The sequence below is a fragment of the Arachis ipaensis genome, chromosome B9 (assembly GCF_059453495.1).
Source record: "Arachis ipaensis isolate K30076 ecotype BB chromosome B9, ASM5945349v1, whole genome shotgun sequence".
NCBI classification, from domain to species: Eukaryota; Viridiplantae; Streptophyta; class Magnoliopsida; order Fabales; family Fabaceae; genus Arachis; species Arachis ipaensis.
The window spans coordinates 60,906,088-60,917,737 of record NC_142444.1 but is presented as its reverse complement, the minus strand read 5'-3'; positions in this window follow the sequence as shown (position 1 = coordinate 60,917,737).

The following is an 11,650-nucleotide window of genomic DNA, read 5'->3' as shown; positions in this document are numbered from 1 at the left end:
TTGGGCAAGTAGCATTCATCTTTTCAAAATTAGATTGTATAAGCTCTTATTTTCATAGTGTCATGCATGCATGATTGTATAGAGTTATTAGCAACCACACTTTACTCGGACTCACCAATAATTCACACATATAAAAAGTATAGCCAACCAAGTAGCTCACAACTTAGTAAAACTTAGCTAGCATATTCCACCCTAATAATTCCATTTAATAAGAAGAATCTCCAACACTACCTACACAGACTTTAGTAATCAAGACCTAAATTAAATTATTAGCAATAAGCTTACCTACCATTGATCATATATATTATTTGAGTGATATGAAAAGGGCGTAAATATGTTTTCTTTATTGGTGAGATATGATGACAGTGGCAGGTAATATAACTAATTTTCAAAGACAATGATTATATGCTTTCATCTCATAACTAGATAACCACCGAGGGAACCTCTACCCTCGATAGAGACTCTCGAGAGTTTGTACGTAACTGTGACAGTTGCCAGAGAGCTGGTAATCTACCTCATGGTTACGCCATGTCTCAGCAAGGGATCTTAGAGATTGAGTTGTTTGATGTATGGGGTATTGACTTCATGGGGCCTTTCCCACCATCATACTCAAACAGTTACATTCTGGTGGCAGTAGACTATGTATCTAAATGGATAGAGGCAATTGCCACACCTACTAATGATACTAAGACAGTGCTGAAGTTCCTCCAGAAGCATATCTTCAGCAGATTTGGTGTCCCTAAAATATGAATCAGTGATGGAAGGACTCATTTATGCAATAAACAGCTTGACTCTGCTCTAATCCAATATGGAATTAACCACAAAGTGGCAACTCTATATAATCCACAGACAAATGGGCAGGATGAAGTCTTAAATAGAGAACTAAAACGAATCCTGGAACGGACTGTAAGTACCCGTAGAAAGGATTGGGCAAGGAGTCTGGATGATGCTCTATGGGCATACAGAACTGCATTCAAAAATCCTATAGGGACCTCTCTGTACCAGCTTGTGTATGGAAAAGCCTGTCACCTGCCAGTGGAACTGGAACACAAAGCCTACTGGCAACCAGATTCCTAAACTTTGATGCCAAGTTAGCTGGAGAGAAAAGATTGCTCCAGTTGAATGAGCTAGAGGAATTCAGACTCAATGCTTTCGAAAATGCAAAAATTTACAAGGAGAAAACAAAAAGGTGGCATGACAAGAAACTGTCATCTAGAGTCTTTGAGCCAAGACAGAAGGTTCTGCTGTTTAACTCTAGGCTTATACTATTTCCTGGGAAATTAAAATCCCGGTGGAGGGGACCATATGTGATTACAAGTGTGTCACCATATGGATATGTAGAGCTTCAGGATATTGACTCTAACAAAAAGTTCATTGTTAATGGACAGAAAGTAAAGCATTATCTTGAAAGCAATGTTGAGCAAGAATGCTCAAAATTGAGACTAGATTAAAGCTCAGTAAGGTCCAGCTAAAGACAATAAAGAAGCGCTTTCTGGGAGGCAACCCAGCCATTAGCAAAGTTTATTTGTTATTTAAATAATAATTATAGGAGTTTGATATAAATTCTCTTCAAGGTTAATTATCAATTGCAGGATTTCACAGAGTTACAGAAGGATTCAGAGCATAAAGCAGAAAAAAAGAGCTCACTGGCACGAAAACACCAGTATGGGGTAAATTGGGCGTTAAACGCCAGAGTTGCAGCATCCTGGGCGTTTAGAAAAATGCCCAGTGATAAAAGATTTCTGGCATTTAACGCCAGCTAGGGTACCTGGCTGGGCGTTAAACGCCCACAATGGCCAACATTTGGGCGTTAAACGCCAGAATGAATACCATTCTGGGCGTTTGACGCCAGAAAAGGAAGGGGGAGGAGATTTTGTTTCCACTTCAAATTTTTTCAAACTCTCATGTTTTAATTCATAAATTTTTGCATAAACATGTTACAAATTTTCAACACTCACACTCAATTTTCAAAAATTTACTAATCTTCTAAATCCCTTTTCAATTTTCTTTCAAATCCTTTCCAAATCTTTTTCAAAAACTCATGTATCTTTTCAATTCTTTTCCAAATCTTTTTCAACTCATCATATCTTCTTTTAATTCTTAGATGCATCAACAAATTTTCAGATTTAACTTCTTTATATCTTTTTCATATCTTTTGAATTTTAAAATCTCATCTTTTTCATATTATGATTCATTTTTTTACCAATCATATCTTTCTATCATATTTTTTTCAAAATTTTCAAAATCCTACCCCTCCACTTTTAAATACACGTTTGGCCATCCCTATCCCTCAACCATTCGAATATGTCTCCCCTCTATTCTAATCCCTTCCTTTCTTTTGCTTGAGGACAAGCAAACCTCTAAGTTTGGTGTGTTTTTCCGTGATCACTAAGCAAAATTTCACCAAGATCATGGCCCCTAAAGGAAAACAAGCCACTCCAAGAGACAAGAAAGAGAACAATCCAAAACCACTTTCCTCACTTCTTCAACCCATACTTGCCTTGGAAACCTTAAATTACTTAACAAACATATCAAGGCACCAAATGGGATTAAAGTGAATAAAATTTAGCAATTAAAAGGCCTAAAAAGAATGTTTTCACTTTCAAGCACAATTTAAGAATAAATTATGAAAATATGCTATTTCAATGGATAAATGCAAGAAAAGTTAGTGAAATCCATCCAAATGGAGCAAATAAATATCATGAAATGTGGATTCATCACTATTCCAATTCTCATTGTCGAAGTAACCCTGAGAAATACATGCTTACCCACTTCAAATTCCAATGATTTTCTTCTCTGATCCGCATAACTCTTTTGTCGGCTCTGTGCAATTAAGATTCTGACCCTAATCTGTTTGATCTTCTCTGTGGTCTCTACTACCAAATTCGGCCCCAACACACTTGCTTCACTGGCTTCATACTAACACAGTGGAGATTGACACTTTCATCCATACAAAGCATCATACGAAGCCATTCCGATGCTCGCATAAAAGCTGTTGTTGTAAGCAAACTCCACCAACAGCATGTAACAGTCCTAACTTCCCGGTTGATCCAACACACATTCCCTTAGTATATCTTCCAATGTCTGAATAGTACTTTTGGACTGTCCATCCATTTGTAGAATGCCGTGTTGAGACATAGTCTCGTACCAAAAGCTCTTTGGAAAGCTCCCCGAAACCTTGATGTGAATCGGGGATCTCGATCCCAATCTCTCGTCTTAAGAACACCGTGCAGCCTTACAATCTCCTAGATGTACAACCTCACCAATTCCTCCAATGAATAGTTCACTCGGATATACAGAAAGTGAACGAACTTGGTTAAGCAATCCATGATCACCCAAACCACATCAAATCATGACCTAGTCCTCGATAAACCGATGACGGAGAGGATTACGCCAGTTCGAAAATTCAGACAAAACAATTCTGTTGTGATCATAGTCCAAACTGACAATCGATCCTCTCAATCAAAGTTTAAAATATAGAGATTGTCACAATCTCAAAACAAATATAAACTGGGAGTTTTGAATCCCGGGTCATCCTCCCTCAGACTAGCAATTAGGTGCACACTTTTGGTTGTGAAATACGGGGGTTTTCACACTACACCAGAAGTGGCAAATGGCAGCGGCAATATACCAGTGGTTTTTAGAAATACCTCTAAAATGCTAGATTACAGCAGTCTCGGTGACGGTTTTAAATAGGGATGCTAAATAAAAAAATTTGACTCTGGCTTAAGGGAAAAACGCAATGCACACAAAGAAATCTCCAATTGGAATTAAAAAAATCCTTACCTTCTGTGATTCAAGAAAAATGCAAAACCTCCAAGGGCTCTCTGCCTCTCTGTTGTGCTCGAAATTGTGTCACCCTCATCATATCGCTTGACCATCGCTCCATCCTATTGCATCGCCTTGCGTGCGTATCCCCCTCTCACTGCCTGTTCAATCCGTTGCTCCTGCAAATCCCGCGAACAAAATCTTCCCACAATCTGCCACCCACGCACCATCCTTCTTTCATTCTGATATTTTCCATCTTTGCTGCTGCTTACTTTCTTCTTTCCTGGTTTGATCTTCTCTGTGCTCGCTTTCAGTTAATTAATGTGTATTAGGGTTATCTATTAGGAATTAGGATGAGCTTTTGAATCTATTGTAATTGATGAGTTTCCATTTAAGCTTTTTGTCTTGAGTTCCCATATGATTAGTCAATTAGTATTTCCCAATATTTAATTCTTAATCTTTCCTCTGTTGACAGTACAGATACTTCTGATTAATTTTGCAAGCAAGATTGGTGCTATAGTTACCAACATTTGGAGTTTAGAAGTCACCCATGTGATTGTAGCTACGGATGAAAATAGAGCATGCTCTTGGACACTAAAAGTTCTTATGGCAATCCTAAATGGAAAATGGGTTTTCAAAATGGATTGTAAGTTATTGTGGTTCTACGTTTTCTTACTTTATTACTTGATTTTATCCTCATATTTGATTTCTAATTATTGAGTTCTTTAGTCACTTGATGACTTCATTATTTGGTTCTTATTCTGCAATGATTATGTTTATTTGAGAGTTTGAAGTTAGAAGGAAGAATAGAATTTGTGGAACAGTGAGATCAAATGTAACGTTCTACATAGTGGTATTCTTTCTGAACTTACAGTTCTCTACCATGTGAAGTTCACATTTTACTTTGATATTTATAAAGTAATCTATATATTTAGTTTTGTAATAGTTATTTGATGGAAATTTTATTTTGAGAAAATTTTAAGACTAAATTAACCTGACAATTTAAAAGTGTTAGGATTAAGTTGATTAAATTTTTTTTTTTGTTTCATCTCATATCATCTAAATATTGCAGAACATCAACAAAATAAAGAAGGTCAAGTGCTCCGTATTGGTGAGAGTGTTTTCTTCACTTTCAATTCAAATTTCCTCTGATCATCACTCTTCTCCATAAATTGTTGAAGGAAACTCCTCTAATATACTTCCTCTCTATTTTTATACTTATCAAGTTAACTAATTGATTTAAAAGTTTTAATATTTTTGTTTAGATTTTAGTATTTTCATGCATGATCAGTTTATCTAGCATGTGAGTCTTCACTAATTTCTCCAAATAATTAGCTTGTGTTGTGGGTGAGGGAAAAAGTTATATATATTTTCTTAATTTATTGTAAAAAATTATTCATCAATTTATTGGTTTAATTCAATGTAAAAGGTTATATAATTATGCACGTGGTGCCTTGTGTATATTATATTTTAATTAGATTGGTGTAGGAACTTGGTTTGTATAGTTTAAGAAGTGGTGGTAGGTGCGAAATTGTATAATTAGGTCTGGGACCAGGTAGTGTTGGTAGTTGTTATGGTTAATCTAAGTTTATAACTATAGCTTGGTTGAGCCAAGTTGGTTTCATTTTCTGGGTTGTATTTGGTTTTGACCTCTATGTTGACTTTGCAGTTTCACCCTTTTTGTGAAATGTTGAATGTAACAAAGTGTGAAAGTGGTGTTAATCAATGTGGGTTGTGCCTATAGAGATACAAAATGATTATTAATTGTGGCATTTTTCGGACTCTTTTTGTTGAGTTTGAGTGATTATGTAATGATGTCTTGTTGTTTATGTCATTGGACTATTTGATTAGGAAGTGATTGGATTGGATGGACAAACATTCTGGGGATTTTGCGCCAACTCATTGTGCTACAGGTACTTTCTCTCACTCCATGTTTAATTCATGTGTGTGTAGTTGCAAGGACATAGATATTTGTCTTTAAATTATAAAAAGAAATCAAATTTCAGCTATTTTTATAGGTTTTATAAGAAAAGAAATCAAATTCCAGCTGTTTAATCCATATATACTATTGTTGGTATTATGAAGCATCATTCCAAACGATCCTAGTGTTGTTTGTAATGAATAGGATCGGATCGGAGCAAAGGGGATGCATGCTATGATGAATCTTACATACACATGCATAGTGAATGCTTATCACTTTATCCCCATATATTTACATTCTAGATAGATTCATTGTTTTCTATTTTATAGATTTTTCTTATCGGTTACTAATGTTGTTAAAGTCTTTTCACGAATTAAGTTTTGTATTTCTTAGTTAAACACCAGTATTGAGGATCCTCTAATTTAATGAATTAACTGCATGAGTCTTATATATATATATGGTGACATGAGTGAAAGCAGGGCCACATTGTTTTGGAATTTAGCATAAGACAGAGAGTGTTTTCATCAAAATGGAATGCCATTAAATAATCAACAACTACCAAAATGGGAATTTTAGGTACAATATTATAATTCCAAAGGTTTCTCATCACTCAACTGATCAAGGACCTCCTCCTTTTCATATTTAACAACTTAATAGCCTTTATTTTAGAACAATAACCATACCAAATGATACCTAAGATCCTAGTGTTGCAATTAACACTGTTACATACATAATAGTTAATTAAGCTTGATATATATGTAATTCTTTTGAGTCAATATAGGAAAAAAAAATTAAAGGTGGGGTTTACAAGCTAAATGCGGGACATAACACTTGGAAACCAGAGACCATTGTTTAGAGTATTGGGCAAGTAGCATTCATCTTTTCAAAATTAGATTGTATAAGCTCTTATTTTCATAGTGTCATGCATGCATGATTGTATAGAGTTATTAGCAACCACACTTTACTCGGACTCACCAATAATTCACACATATAAAAAGTATAGCCAACCAAGTAGCTCACAACTTAGTAAAACTTAGATAGCATATTCCACCCTAATAATTCCATTTAATAAGAAGAATCTCCAACAGTTGCTACACAGACTTTAGTAATCAATACTTAAATTAAATTATTAGCAATAAGCTTACCTACCATTGATCATATATATTATTATAGTGATATGAAAAGGGCGTAAATATGTTTTCTTTATTGGTGAGATATGATGACAGTGGCAGGTAATATAACTAATTTTCAAAGACAGTGATTATATGCTTTCATCTCATAACTAGATAACCACTGGGGGAACCTCTACCTTTTTTTATTTAAACAAGTTCTTTTGGCATTGTATCGTTGGATGATTGATGAAAACGATTTGCAGGTCTAATCGAGGACCAACAACTGGTGAGATATGATGACAATGGCAGGTAATACAACTAATTTTCAAAGACAGTGATTATATGCTTTCATCTCATAACTGGATAACCACCGGGGGAACCTCTACCTTTTTTATTTAAACAAGTTCTTTTGGCTTTGTATTGTTGGATGATTGATGGAAACAATTTGCAGGTCTAGTAGAGGACCAACAACTGATAGAGACTTTGGTGTTGGTATAAGTGCTCCTGGTACTGCATCAACTAAAAGCTTTGCTAAAATTTTATCAAAGCATCAACTAAAAGTTTTGATACAGCTAATATAATTTTCTTAGCATAGTAGTCTTGTATTCAATACTTTTTGAGTAAATAATTTACAAATAAATGTTTTTTTTAGTTAACGTTTTATAATTGTCTACGAGTTTAATATTATTTATTTAGTATTTTTTATGTTAATATCTCATGTTTAATTATAGTGAAGAAAAATGGTATAAACTATTGTAGTTGGTCATTTTTTTAAGCTTGTGTATGAAAATTATGGCGGTTCAAAATCGACGCAATTTTTTTAAAAAAACCTAAATAAATTAGCGGCGTTTTTAAAACAGCCAAAGATTTTTTTAAAATCCACTTACCGAAATAGCGGCGGTTTTGCAACCACCGCAAAATCGTCAGCCTGATTTGCTTCGATTGTGCCAGCGGTTCATTAGAACCGCCGCAAAATCAAATCTCCACCCCTAATAGGCGACGTTTGTGGAACCGCTGGAATTTTGTTTCACGGTGATTTAAAATTGCCGTAAATCCCTAAATAAATTCCCGCAAATTACCGTTTCTATTATAGTGTCATGCTTTGAACGGAAAATTAAAACGAACAAAGGAATAAATGAACAAGCAATAGATCAAAAGTAAATTAATGCAATTTAGAAGAAAGCAAGATCAGAACTAGTGAAAATGCAATAATTGTATAAAAGAGCCTTGACTTGGGAATGAGAATTAAGGAATCCTATCATTGTCATAACCACAACTATGCCAACTATGATGAGCTAATCTCACTTCGTCAACCCATAACATCGATAAGTAAGTCAAGCAAGCATAATTGACCTTAATCCATAAGTCCTTGCTAACTTACTAATTAACTTAGTAAAAAACTAGAGTTAATGGAAATAACAGCCAACTAAAAAACCAAGAATTATCACTAAATGTCAGACATTATGATTCTAGTATTCTAGGAACTCATTTTCAAAGCCAAGGTGTGAAAATCTATTCAAAATTCCCAAGTGGCATTTTCACAAACACTTGTTGGGCATAATAACAAAACATGGCAAATTACAAAGGAAAATAAAAACTATAACCAAACTATTTACAATATCAACAATAGAAACTCAATCAAGCATATATAAATCATAAAAGACCAAATTCATAAACAAAGGATTCAAGAAATCGAAATTGCATATATTAACAAAGTAGCTTGAACTAGAAGAACATGTAGCAAAAGCAGTGTAATTAAAGAGGAAATTAAAGAGTACTTACAATAGGAGCAAGCAAAATCAAAGATCAAAACTGAACTTGAACTGATTCTACTATAAACCCTAATAAAAATGCTAAGAGAGAATTCCCTCAACTACACTAAAATTACTCCTACCCCTAATAATGTTATAATCTAATGTAAAAGTGAGCTCTCCAAATCCCCCTCTTTGATATGGAATGACGTCCCTTTCATATACACTCTAAATCAGCTTCAAGAAGTCCAAAATTGGGCCAAGAGGCCCCCAAAATCACAAGCATGTGCTTCATTAATGAGGTCACGCGCTAGGACTTGTGCGTACGCACACTTGAGTGTGTGCTTTTCCTTTGTTTTCTTCATGAAATCTCCTATTTTGCATGCTTTCTTCCACTTTTGCCTAGCCATTCTTGCCGATTTGACCTGAAATCACTCACAAAATATATAACGGCATCGAATAGAATAAAAGTAGAATTAAAATAATCAATGTAAGCACAAAAATGCATGTTCTCACATTTAGGTCAAATTTAGAGAGAAATCACAAAAGTATGCTATTTAAGTGAATAAGTGTGAGTTTATAAGATGAAACCCGTCCAATTCAAGCCAATATTACCATCAAATCTGACTCATCAATTCTCCCACACTTAAACAATAGCATGTACTCATGCTCAAGAAGAATGATCAAAGAGTAAATAACTTATTAAATGTAACTATCTATATGCATGCAAGTAAACTAAATGCTATCTATTTCTATCTATACTATAGTTTCTTATTGATTAGGTCAAAATAAACAAACAAATAACCAAGTTAGCATATGGACATATAGGGCTAATTAAAGAAATTTCGCAACGTAATCAAAATCCAAAGAATTGATTCGAATTTTAAAATGAAGCAACTTGCAAGAAAATATAAAATCCGAGGTGGAGACATAGAATTGAGTAATTGAACCCTCACTGGATGTGTTTGCACTCTAATCACTCAGTGTTTCAGGGTTTAATCACTCAAGTCTCCTCTAATCATGCTTTCAAGGATTTGCTCTTCATCTAACAATCAATAAAATAAATATATGATGCATGAATGCCAATATCATGAGGACTTATTAGGGTGGTAATGGGGTTAGGGTGAAGGTGAGATAAATATGGCCAAGTGGACTAGAAGATTGAATCTTTGATTAGTTTAAGTATCCACTCAACCTATATCAATCTAATAACAAACAATGCAACCTAACCTTCTATAATTTTCCTTCCCACACATCCGTGCATTGATTTTCATTCAATTCTCATATCCATTCATTATTTATATTTTTCTTTTCTCTGGGAAACCATTGTCCTTTTTTTTTTAAGAAAGCAATTGCATATAGCTTAGGAATTCATACATGAATGCACCTATTTTCAAAAATTTTCAATGCATACCCAAAATACTTTTATTATTTCTACCAAAGTTCGTCCAAAATTCTCCTACACTTAAATGTAATACACTTCTCAACCAAGCTAATCAAGGATGCAAATCAAGGTAATTCATGGTTTTTCGGTTAAGGTTGTGATGTGGGAATGTTAAAAACAATGGGGTAAATAAGGCTCAAAGGGGTTAACAATGGTAGATGCAAGGGTAAGACCATATAGGTTAGTGAGCTTAAATTCAACGATGACCTCAATCATGCTCAATGCATTAAAACATCAACTATTGGAAATAAAGAATCAAGCAAAACCAAGATCACAATCATAGAAGGAGCATAGCACACAAGAATAAAATAGTGGTTAAAATATGGAACCACACATTCAAAGCTCAACAACTCACAAGGTTGTTTGTTCTATCTATCTTCTATGTTCCACAAAAACCGTTCAAGCAAGCTCAAAAATAGTTTTCCAAATTAATTCAATAGAACGCCTTAAAAAAATATTTCTTGAAAATTTTTGTTGTTTTTCACCAAAATTATTTCCTATGTATGTATGTATGATGTGTTAGATGCAATTTTAAAATTTCCTAGTTCTTTTCCTAATTTCCAATATCTAAAATCCGTTATGAACAATTAAGACATAATTGAACTAGGTGATATACTATTCACAACATCCAATCACACTACTATATATATAATATATACCAAGTAGAATAAAAGTGCAATATATATATATCAACCAAAATGAAAATGCAACACTAGAAATAAAACTAGAAGCAAGCCAAAATATAAAGAAACAAGTAAAATAAGAGTATATAGTGCAAAAGTCAGAAGTACTAGAGATATCCACATAGCATAATCACGAAAAAATAAAATGGATAGCAAAGTGTTTGTAAGAGAATTTTTACACCCAAAAAGTCGCGAATCCTCCCCCACACTTAAGCGTTGCACGGTCCTCCGTGCCAAAAATGAGGATGGGGATGACTGTCTCTCTGAAGCTCCATCCTCTAGTGGTGGTGGTAGGTACTGTGGTGGCTGATATAAAATGATGTCCAGGGTCGGCTCAGTAACAACATCCTCAGCTGGCTCTTCCTCTACTACCGGCTCAGGCTCAGGCTCAGGTGTATCTGCAGGAGTTGGACCAGGGTCTCGTCCTTGAAGCTTCGCCACCAACCACTAAGAATGACGTGCATTGCGGCGGACTTCTTGAATAAGGTCCTAAACCAACTCGTAAAGAGGTTGTGCTGCAGGTGTAGGGGTAAATGTTGCTGGTGGTGCTGAAGATGATGATGGATCCATATTCTTCCTCTTCTTGTGTGCCGACTCCTCCCATTTCCCAAATGTTAAAAATTTTGGCCAATCGGAAGTTTGGACATCAGGTCACCTGGCCTCTGCTCCACCCCAGATGCCGTGGCTAATCTCATAATAAGAAATAGGAAAGGAATGTTGAATTTCTGGTTTTGGTTCACTTTCCACATCGACTCTCTGATCACGGGCAGAATGGATATCTTTTTACCTTACAAGATTGCCCAAAGAAGCACATCCATTCAAACTCTGATGTGTGTGGCATGAGTACTCGGCAATAGATAATAGTGATTATCTGCTGCCAAATCCTTGCCTCAGCGTGAAGGTAGGAGCATGCAATACTAACGGGAGCCACTATCTCTCCTGAACTGTACTCTGAGCGGGCCTCAGGTCGG